The sequence below is a fragment of the Equus przewalskii genome, chromosome 1 (assembly GCF_037783145.1).
Source record: "Equus przewalskii isolate Varuska chromosome 1, EquPr2, whole genome shotgun sequence".
Classification (NCBI taxonomy): Eukaryota; Metazoa; Chordata; class Mammalia; order Perissodactyla; family Equidae; genus Equus; species Equus przewalskii.
This window is the reverse complement of record NC_091831.1, coordinates 15,699,955-15,718,610: the sequence shown is the minus strand read 5'-3', so window position 1 is coordinate 15,718,610 and position 18,656 is coordinate 15,699,955. Positions and strand designations below refer to the sequence as shown.

Sequence of the window (18,656 nt, the reverse complement as noted above, 5' to 3'; positions counted from 1 at the left end):
GTTATTCTTCTTGGAGGAGGCTGTCCTATGCCGTGTAAGACGATTAGCAGCATCCCTCACCTCGACCCACTAGATGCCGGTAGCACCACTCCCCGCAGCTGTACCAACCAAAATGTCTCCAGACATTGCCAAATGTCCCTTGGGCAGAGGGGGTGTGGGCCAAATAGTTCCCAATTGAGAACCAGTTTTATTTTAAGGTTATTGTAGCTATATTTCTATTTTTATTAAACTTTAACCCATAAGAAAGTCATTACAAAAAAATTATTTGTTCACCTGTATGAGCTTATTGTTTCTACTTTTAGTAATTAGAAAATTTTGATATATATTTTATTCTGTCTATATTATTGAAATTCTTTAATGATGATTATGTTTTTTTAAGTTAATCTGCCATGTTTAGGTTATGTGTTGGATTCTGTCTCGATGTCATCTATCAATGTAGAGAACCAGTACTTTACATTATTCATAATGGTTTAATGGTCTCTGCTTTAGGGGATTTTTCCCTATATATAAAAACCAAGATGTCTGTTTATTTAAAAGATTCCATTTTGAAGAGTGTGGGATCCTTAATTAGCAGATGTTAAGACAGCTAACTTGTAGAATATTGCTATGATTAACAATTAAGCCAGAGGTTAGATTAATTCATAAGAAGCTTCCCAGATTTGTATAACTATGACTGAGCTAGTTTTTCATATAGTCTAGGGAGGAGAAGTGATAAAGCTCAGGGTCTTGAGAGGCCATAAGCATAGAGTTTAAGATTTACAAGCCCCTTTGAATCCCAGCTCTGCTATTTACTCAGTTGGTGACCTGGGACAAGCAGTTTAACTTGTCTATGCCTCAGTCTCCACATCTATGAAACTAGGTTAATAATAGCACCTACCTCACAGGATTGTAGTAAAAATTAAATGATTTAATATGTATAAAGCCCTTAGAACAATGCTTGGCACACAGTAAATGTTCTATAATTATTAGATAGCATTATAATTATTTAATTACTCATAATTTATTTATTTATTTTTTGAGGAAGATTAACCCTGAGTGAGCTGACATCCGCCGCCAATCCTCCTCTTTTTATCGAGGAAGATTGGCCCTGAGCTAACATCTGTGCCCATCTTCCTCTACTTTATATGTAGCTTGATAAACAGTGCACAGGTCTACGCCAGGGATCCAGACCGGCAAACCCCAGTCTCCCGAAGTGGAGTGTACAAAGTTAACCATTACACCACTGGGTGGGCCCCTCATGATTTCATTTTTATTTCATATTATCTTTGTGGATTTCATATTCACGCTTCTTTCTCATTTTAAATTTTACCTGTCCCTTAAACGCAGAGGGTCCCTAGAGGTTAATTGTTGATTGTCTTCTTAATGTGTACTCTGTAGGCTTCTCATCTGATCTAATGATTTTAGTTATCATCCATAGACAATCTCCAAATCTTTGTCCCTAAACTCTTTTTTCTCAGCTCCAGTCCTAAATTCCCAACAATCTCATGTAAACATAGGAATAGATCTGAAGTGATGCTGCCCTGATTAGACAAACAAAAATGGAAACAAAGTTCAAGGGCCTTTGTGATGTGTGCCTGTGCATTATCTCCCTGCATTTCTATCACACACCCTACACTGCTAGTGCATCAGAGTACTATTTGTGGAAGTGTGAATATGCCACAAGCCTTCACACCTTTGTATCCTTCTCCCTTTCTTCTCTTTCTTCTCCCTTAGCTAAATTCCAGTGTAGTCGTCAAGACCCAGCTCATATTTCATTTTGGGGACAGTATTGCTCAAATCCAAAATGTAGCAGGCATTTTTGACATGTTGACAAATCTCGTCATTCTCACCCTACCCTGGTCCCTCACCAAGTTTGAACCCTTCCTCTCCTCTGTCTCCATTGCTGATGTCCTAGTTCTAGCACAGTCCTCTCTCACCTGGATCACAGTAACAGTCTCTCCTTTGCTCTCCCCTCATCCACTTTTGTACCTTTCAACTCGTTGTAAGTTAAATCATGTCATCCTCCTTATTAAAATCACTCAATGGCTTCATAATGAACATAATGAAACCTGAAGTCCTTAGTGTGGCCTACATGACTTGTCACAATATGGCCTCTGACCTCATCCCCGCTTATTTTCAATGGTACTCTTCTCGTTCTGCTCCCTCAAGCACTCCAAGCCTTCTTCTGCCTAAAGACGTCTGTACCTTTCCTTCTGAAACTATCTGTTCACCTCTCTGCCTGCCTGTCTCCTGCCTGGTGGGACATACCCCATGCTTTAGGTCTCAGTTAAAATGTTTCCTCAGAGAAGCCCCCACTACCCTGTAATCTAAATTTTGTAACCTCTGTTATTTTTCCTAATAGCACAGATGCCATTTTGTAATTACATATTTATATGCTTTATTTTGTTAATGTCTCTCTCCACCATGTGCTCAATAAGAGGAGGGATCCTGTCTACTTTATTCATTATTGTAGACTCACAACCTAATACTTTGGTACAGAGCTTGGCATATAGTAGGTGTTGAATAAATAAATGGACAAATAAATGAATGTAATAAATTATGAAAGCTTTCCTCTACTGTTCCTTTCTCTGAGTTCATAGAGAAAATAGTTATAGTTCTATTGTATCATTAATCCTATTCTATGATAGTTATGTGTATCAGTCTATCCCACTGGACTAGGAACTCCCTCTGCTTGTTTATTTTTCTATCAGTCTCTGCATCTAGCACAGTCAAGAGCACATAGTGTTGAATAAATATTTGTTCCAGTAATTGAGTCTACATAAAATTTTATTTTCACTACAAAGAAGATAAAATTTCTTCATGTATTTTCAGTGTTATTTGCAAAGACATAGTGTGCTCTAACCACCAGGGTAGCCCCATGGAATTCTTTCCACTCTTGATTTTTTTCCTTCCATGTGGAAAAACCTTTACTGGTTTAACCCTCCTACCCTTCCCCATAGCACCTCCCTTTCGTATTCTAAGGTGAAGAGGAGTGACTCAGTCTGATTTGTGAATTTGGAAGGGTAAACTGGAGCTCAGCTCCTTCCTTTTCCCTATCTCTTTGGAAGTGGGCCTGCCTCAGAGAGAGTGTGTTCCACTAGCTCCTCCATGCCTTAAGATTTACAGTGGTAGGACTCCATGAGAGAAAGCTTGTGGCATAATGGTTTAAGTTAGGTTCGTCTAATTCTGGGGTTCATTGTAAGTCCTTTGCTTGCAGATATAAGCCACATTCCTCAGTATCTGCTATATTAGTAGTAAATGTACATCTTGGTCTTCCTTATTTCTCAATTGGGCAGAAGTCAGCCAGGAAAGATGTGTGTTATATATTGGGCCCCTTCAAATTCCCAGCGCTTGTTATTTTTATTGCTATCCAACACCAGGGTCACCAGGGTCACCAAAATACAGTTCTTGATCATGACTTTTTATTTATTCCAAATAGTAAGATCCAGACAACTTGAAACATTTGAGAGATTTTCCTTACCCACAAAACTTCTTTCTAGAATGGTTTAACATTTTTTATAACCGGTGTTTGTGCTTGTTTAATACAACAGAAAGTTGGTCTCAGAAATGAAGCTGCCAAGTCAACAGCATGAGATTTTCCTTCTGAACATTTGAAGATAGTGTGGTTTTTTAAAGAGCAAATTTGCAATGGAAAATGCACAAAAGTTAATATACACCTGCTACTGAGAGACTCTAAATGTATTTATATGAAGTAGTAAATCAGTGCTGTTGCCTCTTCAGTGAAAAAGTCATCAGGTTAAGTTCCTCATGGAGGTCACATTGGTGGTCCTTAAGATTTATAAGAAGGCATAAACACATGATGGTATTAAAATACTTCCAGCCTCTCTAAAGGATACACAGATAAATGTGTATATTTACACATGTGTATATTTTTTACTTTGCCAAATATATAGAGATATTTTTAAATTATAAGAGTAGGCTGTTGATTGAATAAAAAATTCAAACACTACAAAAATGTAAAACATCAAAGTCTCCTCTCTCATCACCTCAGTCCAGAAACCCTTGATGTAACCATCGTTAAAAGTTTGGCACGTATCCTTTCAGAATTTACCTATCTCTGTGTGTATGTGTGCGTGCACATGTGTGTGTGTTTAGCAAAAACTGAGGTCACACTTACTGGTCTGTAATTTGTTTTGTTAATTAGGAAAATGTTATAGACAGTTCCCATGTTAGTTTGTACTGATCAACTTCATTCTTTTTAATGCCAGTGTATGGAGATGCCATATTTATGTAACCTATCTCCCATTGATAGATGTGTAAGAGTTTCTAAATATTTATAATTAGAAACATCTTTATAAATGTATTCTTAAATACTTGTGGGAGTATTTCTGTACCATTACTTAGAATAATCATCATTTAGTAAAGTAATAGGAATTGTTATCTAGGCTACATTGAGAAAATAATGCACATTTACTTTGCAGTACTCTTTGACATCAACAAGAATGAACTCAAAGTGGACACGTATAACCAGCTCTCAGTTCTAAAGTTTCTGGAAAATACTGGTCAAATAATTGTGTATCTATAGGTGACCAATAACATTCCTCTCCTCTTTTTTTTTTTGTGAGGAAGATTGGCCCTGAGCTAACATCTGTTGCCAATCCTCCTCTTTTTGCTTGAGGAAAGTTGTTGCTGAGCTAACATCAGTGCCAATCTTCCTCTTCTTTTATGTGGGATGCTGCCACAGCATGGCTTGACGAGCACTGCCAGGTCTGTGCTTGGGATTTGAACCTGCAAACCCAAGACTGCCAAAGCAGAGCACACAAACTCAACCACTCTGCCACCAGCCAGCCCCAGCCCTCTCTTTTTCTAACGTTTATAAAATATGAAAATCCTCATTTGATTCCAGGATCATTCTTAGCTATGTATTTTATTGAATATTTCTGTTGACTCCTCATCTTTTCTGGTGAAACGTCATCATTTATTCACTAACAGAAGTGTCTCTACAACATTGATTATGTAGCCTTCAAGCTAAATAGAGATCCCTTGTTTTGTGAATTCTTGGCACATACGATAGTTATTAAAGCTTCTTAGTAAATAAAAGGGAAATTTTGATGATAGAATCAATTGATTATTTTAAAAGTTATATTCTGATGTAAATTTGCCTATTTGTAAATGTCCCTAAACTTTGAAATAATTTTGCTTATTGTACAAGCCATATATAATATTAAAGTAATCATTTTCAAAATTCGTTAGTATCTTTGATATCGTAATACAGGTTTTTTTAAAATTTTCATATGTTTACCTTTATAAGCAACATCTTTTGATGTGACGGTGTGGAAGATGATAAAAAATATGTGGTAAGGGAGCTGCCTAATCCAGCCAACCTAGGATTTGGAGTAACGGAGATGCTGGCAGGACGCCTCTCTCTCCTACCTCCTCCTCAACAGGTCTCTCTGGTGAGCCTTATACACTTGTGAAGGTTCTCACCTGTCTGCTGGTGGCCTGGACTAAGGAAAGGCATAATTAGAAAGGTGAAATTCTGCTTTCATATGTTCAGCTTTCAAACCTACTTTCAGAAATAAATTGTGTATGAAAGAGGATGACCTGTGTATCTCTAAAAATAGTATTTTTGTGTTTAAATGGCACTAAAATAATTTTCTTATGAATTAATATAGACAAATAATATTAAGAAAGTCAAACCATGGAAAAACTAGCAAAAAGTAGAAACAACTACTTATTAAACCTCTGGCGTGATTAGGAAACCAAAAAGGATAAGATTAATAGACTTAACATAGAAGATTTAATATTCCATGTGTCAAAAAAGTCAACATGGAATGATAAACTGGGAGAAATTTATAGTAATTATGACAAACAAGGGATAACAGTTTATCAAACAATCAGCTGATAAAAAATCAACAAGAAAACACTAAAATCAATAGTTTTTCGTTCATGTGTTTATCCAACAAACATATATTAAATGCCTACTTTATGCCATACACTGTGCAAGTTACCAGGGATACCAAGATGAATAAAACAAGATAATTCAGTTATATTGCTTATTGATTAAATGCAGATTAAAACCACTGAATATTATTTTTCTGTCAAATTTTGAAAGATATTCTTAAATGACCATAGTCCAGATTGGCGTGAGTGCAGTACAGAGAGAATTCATGCATTGCAGTGGCAGTATACTTTGCATATATTTGGAATGCAATTAGGTGTATATAAAATTATTGTGAGCACCTTAAAATGTTTATGCTATTTGACCGAATAATTCCACTTATGAGCTCTATCGCAAGGAAAATAATTCCAAGTTCAGAAGAAGCTTTATGCATAAAGGTGTTCCTAGAAATGTTGTTTATGGTAGAAAAAAAATAGGAACAACTTAAATGCTGTACCATAAATGAGTGATTAAGTTAACTGTACTATGGCCACTTGGACTACTACATATTATCTTCAGTGGTATTAATTGGCATGTGCAAACAACTGGGGGAATTGTATATGGTAGCATTAAGCAAAAGAAAAAACTAGGAGGCAAGATTACATAATCACTATTATACGGAAACACCAGACTGTGATGAAACAGACCTAAATTTTAATAGCATTTGAGTTTGTGTACTAGGACTTTGGGTGAAAATTTTCCTTCTTTCTGCTTAACTATTATTTGTGCAGTTCTATAGCTAAAAAGAGTATTCTTTAGTTAAGGCTTTTCTGTGGCACTTAGAGGTAACTGAAAAACATTTGGAATGGTGCATAAAATCGTAAAAATACATGGAACATAAATTTTGCTAAACTAACTAGCAGTGTTGGCCCATCCTTGTCATTATTTGATGATTCAGAAAAAAGTGATAATAACCAGTGCAAACTGCCCCTAGTTATTGTGCAGTAGGTGAAGGAAGTCCTTCTTGACTCCTGTAGGCAATCAGTCTATGCACTGAAGCGTGAGATCTGCTTACCATTGTAGAGCTTTGGCCAGCTGCAAATGTATTAATATTCATACCATTATCATCTAGCCCCTTTTAAAGCTAGCAACAGCAATCTTTAAGTGCACATCTAAATTCTACAGCTTGATTATATGCTGAAGAGTGAAATACTTCCTATAATTTGCTCTAAATGCCTTCTTTAATTTCAGTAGTCTCTCATTCTTATTATTAGCTAACTAAAAGGGAAAGCGATCACTGCCCAGTTCCGATGGGCATGAAAGATCTTACAGAACCTGTAGTCCATTTGAACTGAAAAAGGGGAGGGGCAAGTATTGATGGTATGGTGGGAAGAAAGATCCCTACCATTTTATTTGAAGAGATATATATATGAAAATAAAGCCTTAAGTGCATTGTACAGCAGCATCTGCAGTACACTGTAACTCTCCATTTAACTTTCCACTTACTCTTTAAAAATATTTATTACAAGGGATTTTATGCTTGTGTGAAAATCTAATGCTTAAAATTAATAACTTGCTGTATCTTTCCTACTTGAGCATTCCTTTAGAATTCTTACTTACTATTACCTTCCTAAAAGTTCAGAACACAATGAACTTCGCATATGTAGGGTATTTTTCCCCCTCCATCCCTATAACTATTATATTTTTCTTCCTTAAGTATATGTAAGTTCTAAAGTATAATAACGTAATGAGCACCTGTGAACTAAACTAGAACATTACCAATAACTTGTGTGAGCTATGGGCTCCTCCTTTATCCCATACTTCCTTTCTTTTCCCAAATGTATTTACTGTCCTAGATTGTGTTTCATTTTCTTGTGTGTATGTGTGAGATATGACTTAGTGGATTCATTTTCTTATTTATGTATAATTTTCTTTGTTTCATTGTGATTTATTTAAATTTATGCCACGTATTTATATATATGAGCTGCCCATCATTTATATGCATGCTAAAACAATATATTGGTTTATTTTTGCTTGTTTTTGAGTTGTGTAAAGATGGTATCACACTGTCTGGGACTTGTTTTTCATTCAACATTGTTTTTAAAATTTACCCATGTTATTGAGCGTACATGTATAAATATACCACAATTTTTTTTCTTGTTAATGCACATTTGGGTTATTTCCAGTTTTTGTCATCACAAACAGTGCTGTTGTGATCATCCTAGTGCACATGTGCAAGAGTTTCTCTAGTTATGCGTGGTGGAATTGCTGAGTATAAGCATATGAATGTTGAACCTTAGAAGATAATGACAAACTATTTTCCAAAGTGATTAAACTAATTTATACTTCCATTAGCACATTGTAAACTTCCCCATTAATCTCCAGCCTCTTCTATACTTTGTTTTCAGAATTAATAATTTTTGCCAATCTCATGGATGTAAGATGATATTTTGTGGTCTTAATCTGCATTCCCTGACTACCTATGTGATTGAGCATCTTTTCGTCTTTTTATGGACCATATGTTTCCTTTTCTGTAAAATGCCTCCTAATTATTCTGCTACTGGGTTGTTTGGGTAATTTACCTTTTTCTTATTGATTTCTAGAAGTTTTTTATTTTCAATCTTTTAATAATTCTGGATTTTGTCTGTTACGCATTGAAAATATCTTCTGCCAGTTTACGAGGGTTTTCTTTTTTTGTGTGTGTGTGTGAGGAAGATTGGCCCTGAGCTAACATCTATGCCCATCTTCCTCTATTTTGTGTGGGACGCTGCCACAGCATGGCTTGAAGAGCAGTTGTAGGGCTGCACCCAGGATCAGAACCTCAAGCCCCAGTCTGATGAAGGCAAGCACTCAGACTTAACCACTACACCACTGGGCTGGCCCTGATCAGGGTTTTCTTTTGATCTTTTTTTTTTTTTTGGTGTTTATGCTGTTGTGCTTGAATAGAGTTCCTACTTTTACTGTAGTTGAAAGTATCTGTCATTTCTTTTTACGGTTAGTGTTTTTGTGTCTCGTTTAAGAGCTTTTTCCCTACCCAAGATAAGAAGGATATTCTCCTATATTTTCTCTAATAATTTTTAAGGTTTGCCTTTTCACATTTAGGTTGTTATCTGGAATTGATTTTTGTTTGAATGTACAGTAAGATCCATTTTTCTTTTTTCCCACATGGGTAATAAATTGTCCCAGCAGATTTATTGAATAGTTTTTCCTTCCTCTAGTGATCTACAGTCGCTTCTCTTATAAAAAGAATAATATATTCATGAATCTGTTTCAGGATTTTATTTCCTCTTCTCTTTCATTGGTCAATTCATTCATTTCTGTTCAAACCTGTCTTAATCACTACTAAATGCATATCGTTCAGTTTTGACTATTTAATTACTGATACTTTATAATGAGTTTTTTAAAGGTGGTTGTTTTAATATTATTTATTAGCACAGTGACGCATGCAGACTTAAGTAATAGCGAGTCTTGTTATAAGGCAGGACACTCCTCTTTGTCCTTTGTCTTCATCGAGAGTGTCTTGGCTATACTTGGCTCTTTGCTTTCATGTACATTTCTGAATCACCTTATATCCATGAGACTCTGTTGTTATTTTGGTCACAATTCCACTCACTCTGTAGTCACTTTTGAGAGACTTTACATCTTTGTTAAACTGAAACTTCCTGTCTATAAACTTAGGATAGTTCGATTTACTTGTCTTCTTTAATATCTTTTAATAAAACTTTATAATTTTCTGTTTATCAATCTCGCACATTTTTTGTGAGTTTTAATTTTAGATACCTTGCAGTTTTAGTTGCTGTTGTAAATGTGTTTTTTTGTTTTTATTGCTGGTGCATGGAAATATAACAGATTTTTGTATGTTGACTTTATGGCCATTATCGTTGCTAAACTCTATTTTTTAAAAAAACTTATTATAGAAGATTTAAAGTACATACAAAAGTAAAAAAGAAAAAATATAGTGAATCCTATGTACTCATCCCTCAACTTTAATCGTTATCAATTTCTGGCCAATCTTATTTCATCTATATCTCCACTCATTTTTCTCCTGTATTACTTGAAGAAAATTATACACATCATATTATTATCTTATTATGTCTCTCTAAAAAGTAAGAACTTTAAAAAACATAACTAGAATCCATTGTTACACATAAAATAAACAGTAGTTAATATCATCAAATATCCAGTCAATGTTTAAGTTTTCAATTATTTATAAATGTCATTTTTTTTGTTTGTCTGAATTCAGTTCCAAAAACGTTCACACATGACAGTCAGCTGATATGTCTTTTAAATCTCTTTTAATCTAGAAGCTCCGCCTTCTGTTTTTAACTTGTAATTTATTTGTTGAGGAAATTAAATTTCTTTATCCTGTAGAGTTTCCCACAGTTTGGTTGTGGTTGATTATATTCCCATTGTATGGTTAAACATATTCATTTGACATATATTTTTTGTAAATTGGCAATTGGATCTAGAGGCTTGATCAAATTCAGGTTGAATTTTTTGGCAAATCCATATCAAAAGTGGTGATGTGTTTTTCCGTCAGGAGGCTCTTATAATGCCTACTCTCTCTCATTTTTGGGATGTTAGTGGCCATTGATGCTGAATTATTTTTAACATTTTTTTCTGTGGCTTAGACAAATTATGCTTCAGAAGCAAACAACCCCAAAATCTCAGTGATTTACAACAGGTGTTTATTTCTTGCTCACACTACAGGTCCATTGGGAGTTAGCCACGCTTCTCCTCCTGGTCTTCACTCAGTGACCAAGTGTGAAGGAGCAGGCCCTACTGGGATGTAGTCAGTTTCACCGCAGGAGTAAAGGAGGTCATAGTGAAGCATGCGTCTGCTCTGAAAACTTCTGCTTAGAAAGCTTGTGCTCATATTTTTGTTGGCAAAAACAAGTCAGATGGCCAAGCCTGACATCCGTAGAGCAGAAACATAGCATCCTGTAGGGAGGAACACTGAATATACCATCTACTACAACATCTGTAAATAATAGTTTTGTTCTTTCTTTATAGTCATTATGCCTTTAACTTCTTTTCTTGTCTTCTTGTGAATTGGGGCTCCAGTACACTGTTGAATAAAAACGATGATAGGGAACATCCTTATCTTGTTGCTGATTTTAAAGGGAAAGTTTCTTGGGTTTTCCCTATTATGAATGTTTTGTTGAGAGTTTTATAGGTATATTTCAAGGGATTTAAGCAATTATCTTCTTCTTCTAGTTTTCTACGAGTTTTTTTTTTGTTATGAATGGGTAAGTTTTATCAAAAATTTTTTCTGTATATATTGAGGAAATCTTATGTATTTTTCTTTATTTAATCTGCTAATGTGGTGAATGACATTTATAAATATACAAATATTAAACTATCATTACATTCCTGGGATAACTCAACTTGGTTATGGTGTATATTTTTTTTTTTTTAAAGATTTTTTATTTTTTCCTTTTTCTCCCCAAAGCCCCCCGGTACATAGTTGTGTATTCTTCGTTGTGGGTTCCTCTAGTTGTGGCATGTGGGACGCTGCCTCAGCTTGGTCTGACGAGCAGTGCCATGTCTGCGCCCAGGATTCGAACCGCCGAAACACTGGGCCGCCTGCAGCGGAGCGCGCGAACTTAACCACTCGGCCACGGGGCCAGCCCCTATGGTGTATATTTTTTAACATACTGCTGATTTGTTTTGCTAATATTTTATGATTTTGCGTTTGTATTTATGAGTGAGATTGACTTAAATTTTTTGTTTTTGTACTATTATATGGTTTCAATATCAAGACTATATGAACCTTATAAAATGAGTACAGGGGTATTATTTCTTGTTCAATTGTCTGGAAGATTTTTGTATGAGATTAGAATGATCTATTCTTGGAACTGTGACATTTTTTAGAACTTACTTCTGAACCCATCTGAGTCTAGTGTTTTCTTTGTAGGAATTTTTGGACCAATTATTTGGTTTTCCTTAAGTTAAAGTACTGCTTAGTCTTTCTATTTCTTCTAGAATAAATTTTGAAAGTCATATTGTTTTAGAAATTTGTCCGTTTTACCTAAGTTTTCAAATTTATGTCATAAAATTGTTTATTGTATTTTCTCATTTTGGGGGAAAGACAGTTTTTTATCCCCAAGTTTTATTTTGAAAAAATTAAATTTATAAAAAAGTGTGCTCCATGCACAACTGTAAATTCTTTATCTCTCTACCCTCCTGTATCATTTTGCTGCAACACTTGTTCCCTGAATACTTCAGCACGTATCTCCCAAGAACATGACTATTCTTCTCCATCCCCACGACACAGCTAACACGCCTGAGAAATGTCACCTTGACACGATGCTCTTATCTATTACACAGTCTACATTCGTATTTCTCCTTTTATCTTAATAATGTTCTTTATAGTTACCTTTCCTTTTCTTTTCTTTTTTTAAGGATCTAGGCCAGTTGTTTTGTAGAATGTCATGCAATTTATATTTATCTGTTCCTTTGAAATTAGATCCAGGTTAAGCATTTTTTTGGCAAGAATAAAATATAAGTGATAGTTCTTTTTCTAATCTTTATTGATTTAATTTTATTCATTAAATATGTAAATAAATCATCACCATGATTCAAAAGTCAAAAGTATGTAAAAAGATACACCTTGAGGAGTTTCATTCCAGTCCATATCTCTTCCACCCCATTTGTACTTACTGCTGTAGGTAACCATTTTCACTAGTTCCAGGTTTATCCTTCCTATGTTTCCTTTTGCAAAAATAAACAGGTAAGTGTGTATTCTTATATCCCTTTCTCTTTCACATATGTTAACACATTATATATAATCTCTTGTATCTTGGTATTTTTCACTCAACAATATATCCTCGAATTCATTCCATATTAGTTAAAACAGATCATCTTCATTCTTTTTATACTGTTTAATGCTCCATTATATGAATATACTATAGTTTATTCAACTAGTCTCATAAGACCAGATACAGGTTTCCAGTATTTTATGATTACAAATAAACTTTGTGCATATGTTGTTTTGTATTTATAGGGTATATTACTGACATGGAATGGCAGGATCAAAAGAAAAATATAAATATAGTTTTGTTAGATATTGCCAAATCCCCCTCCGTTTAGGTTTAATCATTTTGAATTCCCAATAGCGCTGTTTGAGTACACTTGTTTCCCCACAACCTTATCAAAAGAGTGTTATTAAGTTTTCGAAGTTTTACGAATCTGATAGATGAGAAATGATATCCCTGTGTAGTAAATTTACACGTCCTTTATTATGAGTGAAATTGACCATTTTTCATGTGTTTAAAAATGATTTGTATATTGTTTTCTGTGAACTGCCTGTCTCTGACTTGTCCCCATTTTTCTAACAGAGTTTTGGTCTTTTCCTTTGATTATAAAATTTCTTTATATATTAGAGAGATTAGACCTTTATCTGTGAGATATGTGGCAAATATTGTCTACTAGATTGTCATTCATCTTTTGATTTTATGTATGTTTTTTGCTATGCAATTTTAAAAAATGTAATTGAATTTTTTTTCTTAAAGATTGGCTCCTGAGCTAACATCTGTTGCCAGTCTTCTTTTTTTTCTTCTTCTTCTTCACCACAAAGCCCCCCAGTCCATAACTGTATATTCTAGACATGCTGAGGACGCTGCCTCAGCATGGCTTGATGAGCGGTGCCATGTCTGCGCCCAGGATTAGCACTGGTGAAATCCTGGGCCACCAAAGCAGAGTGCACAAACTTAACCACGTGGCCACGGGGCTGGCCTCTGTAACTGAATTTAATACTCTTATTGCATTTGTATTTTGAGTCGTAGTTAGAAAGTCTTTGACCACATCCAGCTTATAAAGGAATTTACCTATACTTTTACTTTGTCCTTGTGTTGTTTCAATTTTTACATTTAAATCATTGATCCACAGTATATGCTGTGAGATACAGATCCAGTTTTAGCTTTGACTGTCCATTTATATCCACATTGCAAATGATTATCCAGTTTTCCTAACACGGTTTATTAAAAAGCTCATCTTTTTTTCCCCAGTGATTTGAGGAGCCACTTTTATCACATACTAAATGTCCACTTGTCCTTTGGTCTATTTCCATCTTCTATGTCCTACTGCTCTATTTATATGGTACTATTGCACTATTTAATTATAAAGGATTAATAGTATGATTTAATATCTGGCAGGGCTAGTCAACATTTTTTGTTTGTTCTTTTCCAGAGCTTTCATTGAAAAAAACATTCAAGAGCTTTCCTAGAATGTTTATTTTTTTATAGTGTGAACTTTAGAATAGATTTGCCTAGCACCAGGAAAAAACAAGATGTTAGTGTTTTTATTGGGATCAAATTAAATTTTACTTAACTTAAGGATAATTAACATTTTTATGACATCCTATCCAAGAAAAAGTCGTGTTAGTTACTGCTGGTAACATTGATTCTTAGGTTTTCCAGGTATATTGTCAAATCACCAAAAAATGAGATAGCTTTATTTCTTCTTTAAAATTCCTCTTCCTCTACTTATTTTCTCTAGATTAATTTCAATGGCTAGTTTCTCCATCAAAATATTAAAAAGTAGTAGAGACAGTGGGCATCTTTGTTTCTGAACTTAAGGGGATTGACTCTAGGGTTACCCTAGTAAGATGCTTACTTTAGGACTGACATGTTTTTTTGGTGAGGAAGATTGGCCCTGAGCAATATCTGCTGCCAATCTTCCTCCCTCTGCCTGAGGAAGATTGTCCCTGAGCCAACAACTGCACCAGTCCTCCTCCACTTTGTATTTGGGACACCACCACAGGACACCCTATGAGCAGTTTATAAGTCTACACCCGGGATCTGAACTTAGGAAGCCTGGGCCGCTGAAGCAGAGCACCCAAACCCAACCACTATACCACAGGGCCAGCCTCTGACATGAGCTTTTTATCATTTAAAAACAACATTCAGGGGTCAGCCAGGTGGTGTAGTGGTCAAGTTCACACACACTGCTTTGGCGGCCCAGGGTTCTCGGGTTTGGATGTCAGGTGTGGACCTACACACTGTTCATCAAGCCATGCTGTGGTGGTGTCCCACATACGAAAAATAGAGGAAGATTGGCACAGATGTTAGCTCAGGGACAATCTTCCTTAAGCAAAAAGGGGAAGATTGGCACAGATGTTAGCTTACTACCAGTCTTCCTCAACAACAAAAACAACAATATAAAACAGCATCCATTAATTCTGATTTTTATTGACTGTTTTTATCAGAGATAAGTTTTGAATATTTCAAAGCTCCTTTCAGCACCTCTGGAGGTGACCATATTATTTTTCTCCTTGGAAATACTAATAAGGTCAACTATATTAATGAATTTCTAATATTGAACCATACCTTCATTCCTAGAATAAATCTTAACTGGTCATAATATATTATTTACTTAATGTGGTATTAGATTCTTTTTGCTAATATTTTATTTAGAATTTTTGCATCAGTATTCATATGTTGGGGTGGGTGGGTGCGATGTGTGTACTATCTTTCTGTCTTTATCAGGTTTAGGTATCACTATTACACTTGAAAAGAATTTGACTGTTTTTTTATTTTTTATACCCTGGGCCAATTTATATAGTATTGGGATTATCTGATCTCTGAAAGTGTTTTTGCTTTTTTATTGTTAGTATAGTTCTTTGAAAATTTTATCCATTTCAGCTATGGTTATTGGATGAAAAGTAGTACTTGGAAAGGGCTACAACCTTTAAAGATGAGAAAGAAGCAAGAGGTGAAAATTAAGGGCCTTGGAGAAACAAAAGAAAATTATAAAATTAAAAACCACAACAACACTTAGACCCCCCAAATAAGAGAGCCATTGATTGAAAACTTCCCTCGATTTTACAAAAGCCAGTACTCTGAGCCATGAGGCTTCAGACCTGTCCTCACTGTTGTCCCACACAGGGTGAGACTTTCTCTTTCTGAGGGCCTTTGAACCTGTGTCTCATCACTCCATGTCCCGCTTCCTCTTCTTTCTCCTATCTTCCATTTAATTGCTGCTTCACCCTCTGCATTGGTGTAGGCTTCAGAGCTGGTTCTGCTGGATTTAGATGTTTATTTCCCTACTTAGGTGTAATTTCAAGTTTGTAATATCCTCTATTTCCTAGTTAGCTTGTAGGTATGGCTTATGGGTGGCTTTATTTGGTCTTCTTATGGAGAGAGAGTTTTTATTTAGTGGTTGCTATTATCCTATGAGAACCTAGATTACTCTCATTGTCTTTGTTTAAAGACAGGCTTATTGAAGTTTAATTTATATCCAGTACAATTCACTGTTTTTAGTATACAGTTCAGTTAATTTTGGCAAACACATTCAGTGATGAACCAACACCACAATCAAGGTATAGAATACTTCCGTCACCCCAAAATGTTCCCTCTTGCCCATTTATAACCAATGCCTGCAATGTGCACTCAGTCTTTGATCTATTTTCTTTTCCTAATTTTGTCTTTTGCAGTACATAATATAAATAGAATAATATGCAATATAGCCTCTTAATTCTGGCTTCTTTTATTTAGCATAATGCATTTGAGATTCATCCGTACTGTTCCATATGTTAAAGATAATGGCAGAAAATTTTACAAAAATAATAAAATACTTTAAAGCACAGATACAAGAACCTCACAGAACTCCATTAGCATTTTTAAAAAGCAAACATCTATTCACATCATATTCAAACCTCATAAAAATAAAGAGAAAATCATGAAGGAAGAAAGAGAAAGAAAAGACACATTACACACAAAGGAATGAAGATCAGAATTACAGTAGACTTTTCATCAGGAATTGTGCAGGCCAGAACATGAGGGAATGACATCTTTAAAGATTGAAAGTGAGAACTGTCAATTCAGAATTCTCCATGAAAATATCTTTCACAAATTAAGGCAAATTAAGATATTTTTAGACAAATACAAGTTGATAGAATTCCTTGCCAATAGACTACATTACAAAAAAAGCCTATGGTAAGTTTTTCAGGAAGAAGGAATATAATACCAGATAGAAACTTGGAGCTACACAAAGAAATAAAAGCTCCAGAAATGGTTAAAATGAAGGTGAATATGAAAACTTTTTTCCATTTTTAATTGCTCTAAAAGATAAATGACTGAAACAAAAATAGTAGTGATATATTTGATGTTTGTAGTATGTGTAAAAGAAGAATTTGTGATAACAATAGAACAAAAAAACTGGAGGGAGAAATTGGGAATATACAGTTATAAAGTTCTTATACTATAAGTACTGCAATATAATATTATTTGAGAATGTACAGTAATAAATTGAAGATGCATATTATAAACCTAGTGCAAGCATTGCAAAATTTTAAAGATATGTGTAAAAAAATGTCAATATAGGAGATAAAATGCAATCATTAACAAAATCAGTTAATCCAAAAGCAGGCAAAAGGAGAGGTAAAAGTGAACAAAGAACAGATGGAACAAATAGAAAACAACTAGCAAAATGCTATATTTTTAATCCAGCCATATAAATAATTATACTAAATGTCAGTGGTCTAAACACACCAACTAAAAAACAGAGATTATCATATTATGTAAAACAGTAAGACACAACTATATGGTTTCTACAAAAAACCCACTCTAAATATAAAGACAGCCATATAAATAATTATACTAAATGTCAGTGGTCTAAACACACCAACTAAAAAACAGAGATTATCATATTATGTAAAACAGTAAGACACAACTATATGGTTTCTACAAAAAACCCACTCTAAATATAAAGACGTAAATAGATTAAAAGTGAAAAAATGGAAAATGATATCCTATGCCAGCAGTGTCTGAGAGTTCTAGTTTCTTCATATCCTTGTCAACACTTGGAATTTCCTTTTTTTCATTTTAGTTATTCTGGTGGGTGTGTAGTAGCATTTCATTGTGTTTTTCCTTTATATTTTCTTGGTAACTAATGAAGTTGCGCACACTTGCATATTTTTATTAGCCATTGGACAGCTTCTTTTTTTTTTTTTTTTTTGAGGAAGATTAGCCCTGAGCTAACTACTGCCAACCTTCCTCTTTTTGCTGAGGAAGACTGGCCCTTAGCTAACATCCATGCCCATCTTCCTCTGCTTTATATGTGGGATGCCTACCACAGCATGGCTTGCCAAATGGTGCCATGTCTGCACCCGGGATCCGAACTAGTGAACCCTGGGCCACCAAGAAGCGGAATATGTGAACTTAACTGCTGCGCCACCGGGCTGGCCCCTGGATAGCTTCTTTTGTGAATAATCTGGTGAAGGTTTGTGTGTGTGTGTGTGCATGTCCATTTTCCATTGTCTTGTCTTTTTCTTATTAACTTGTAGTTCTTCATATATTATGGATATAATCTGCTGTTTATTGTCTCTGCTGACTTTTACTTATGGTGGCTTGCATTCTTAAGTGCTTGGTGATCTTTGATTGTGAACTCATTGTTTGCTCTTAGTCTGTGAGAGGCCTGTGGGCCTAAATATGTTAAACTTCCCTTCAGAGAGGCCTTTGTTTTGTTTCTTCCAGTAAACATGGAGTGCAACTGGCCTAGGACCCCCTCACCTTCCCCTTAAGTGTCAGGACTCAGCAAAGGTTCAAGCTGATCTATACATTTCACCTGTGGCTGCTCAACTTGCTTAGGTTTGTGAGAGCACTATGACTCTTGGTATCTGCCCTCAGGGCAGCCTCACCTTGTAGCTACCCAGTCTCACTCCCTAGTTCCCCACCTCTCCATCCACAGTTCATGGCTTTTGCTTGTTTTTCTTTTTGGAAGGAATGTTAGTCATAATACTAGAAATGAAAGACTGTTTCTTCACTGTTTTTCACATTAAATATAGATATAAAATAATTTTTGAAAAAAGAATTTCAGAGCATTCAAAGGGTTA

The 18,656-nt window shown here is 35.1% G+C and overlaps 1 protein-coding gene across 4 annotated transcripts in view; it reads left to right on the top strand.

Moving 5' to 3' along the window:
* The window catches only part of CCDC172 (coiled-coil domain containing 172), a 64,409-nt gene that overhangs the window by 42,712 nt on the left and 3,041 nt on the right, over positions 1-18,656 (top strand). The window lies entirely within an intron of this gene.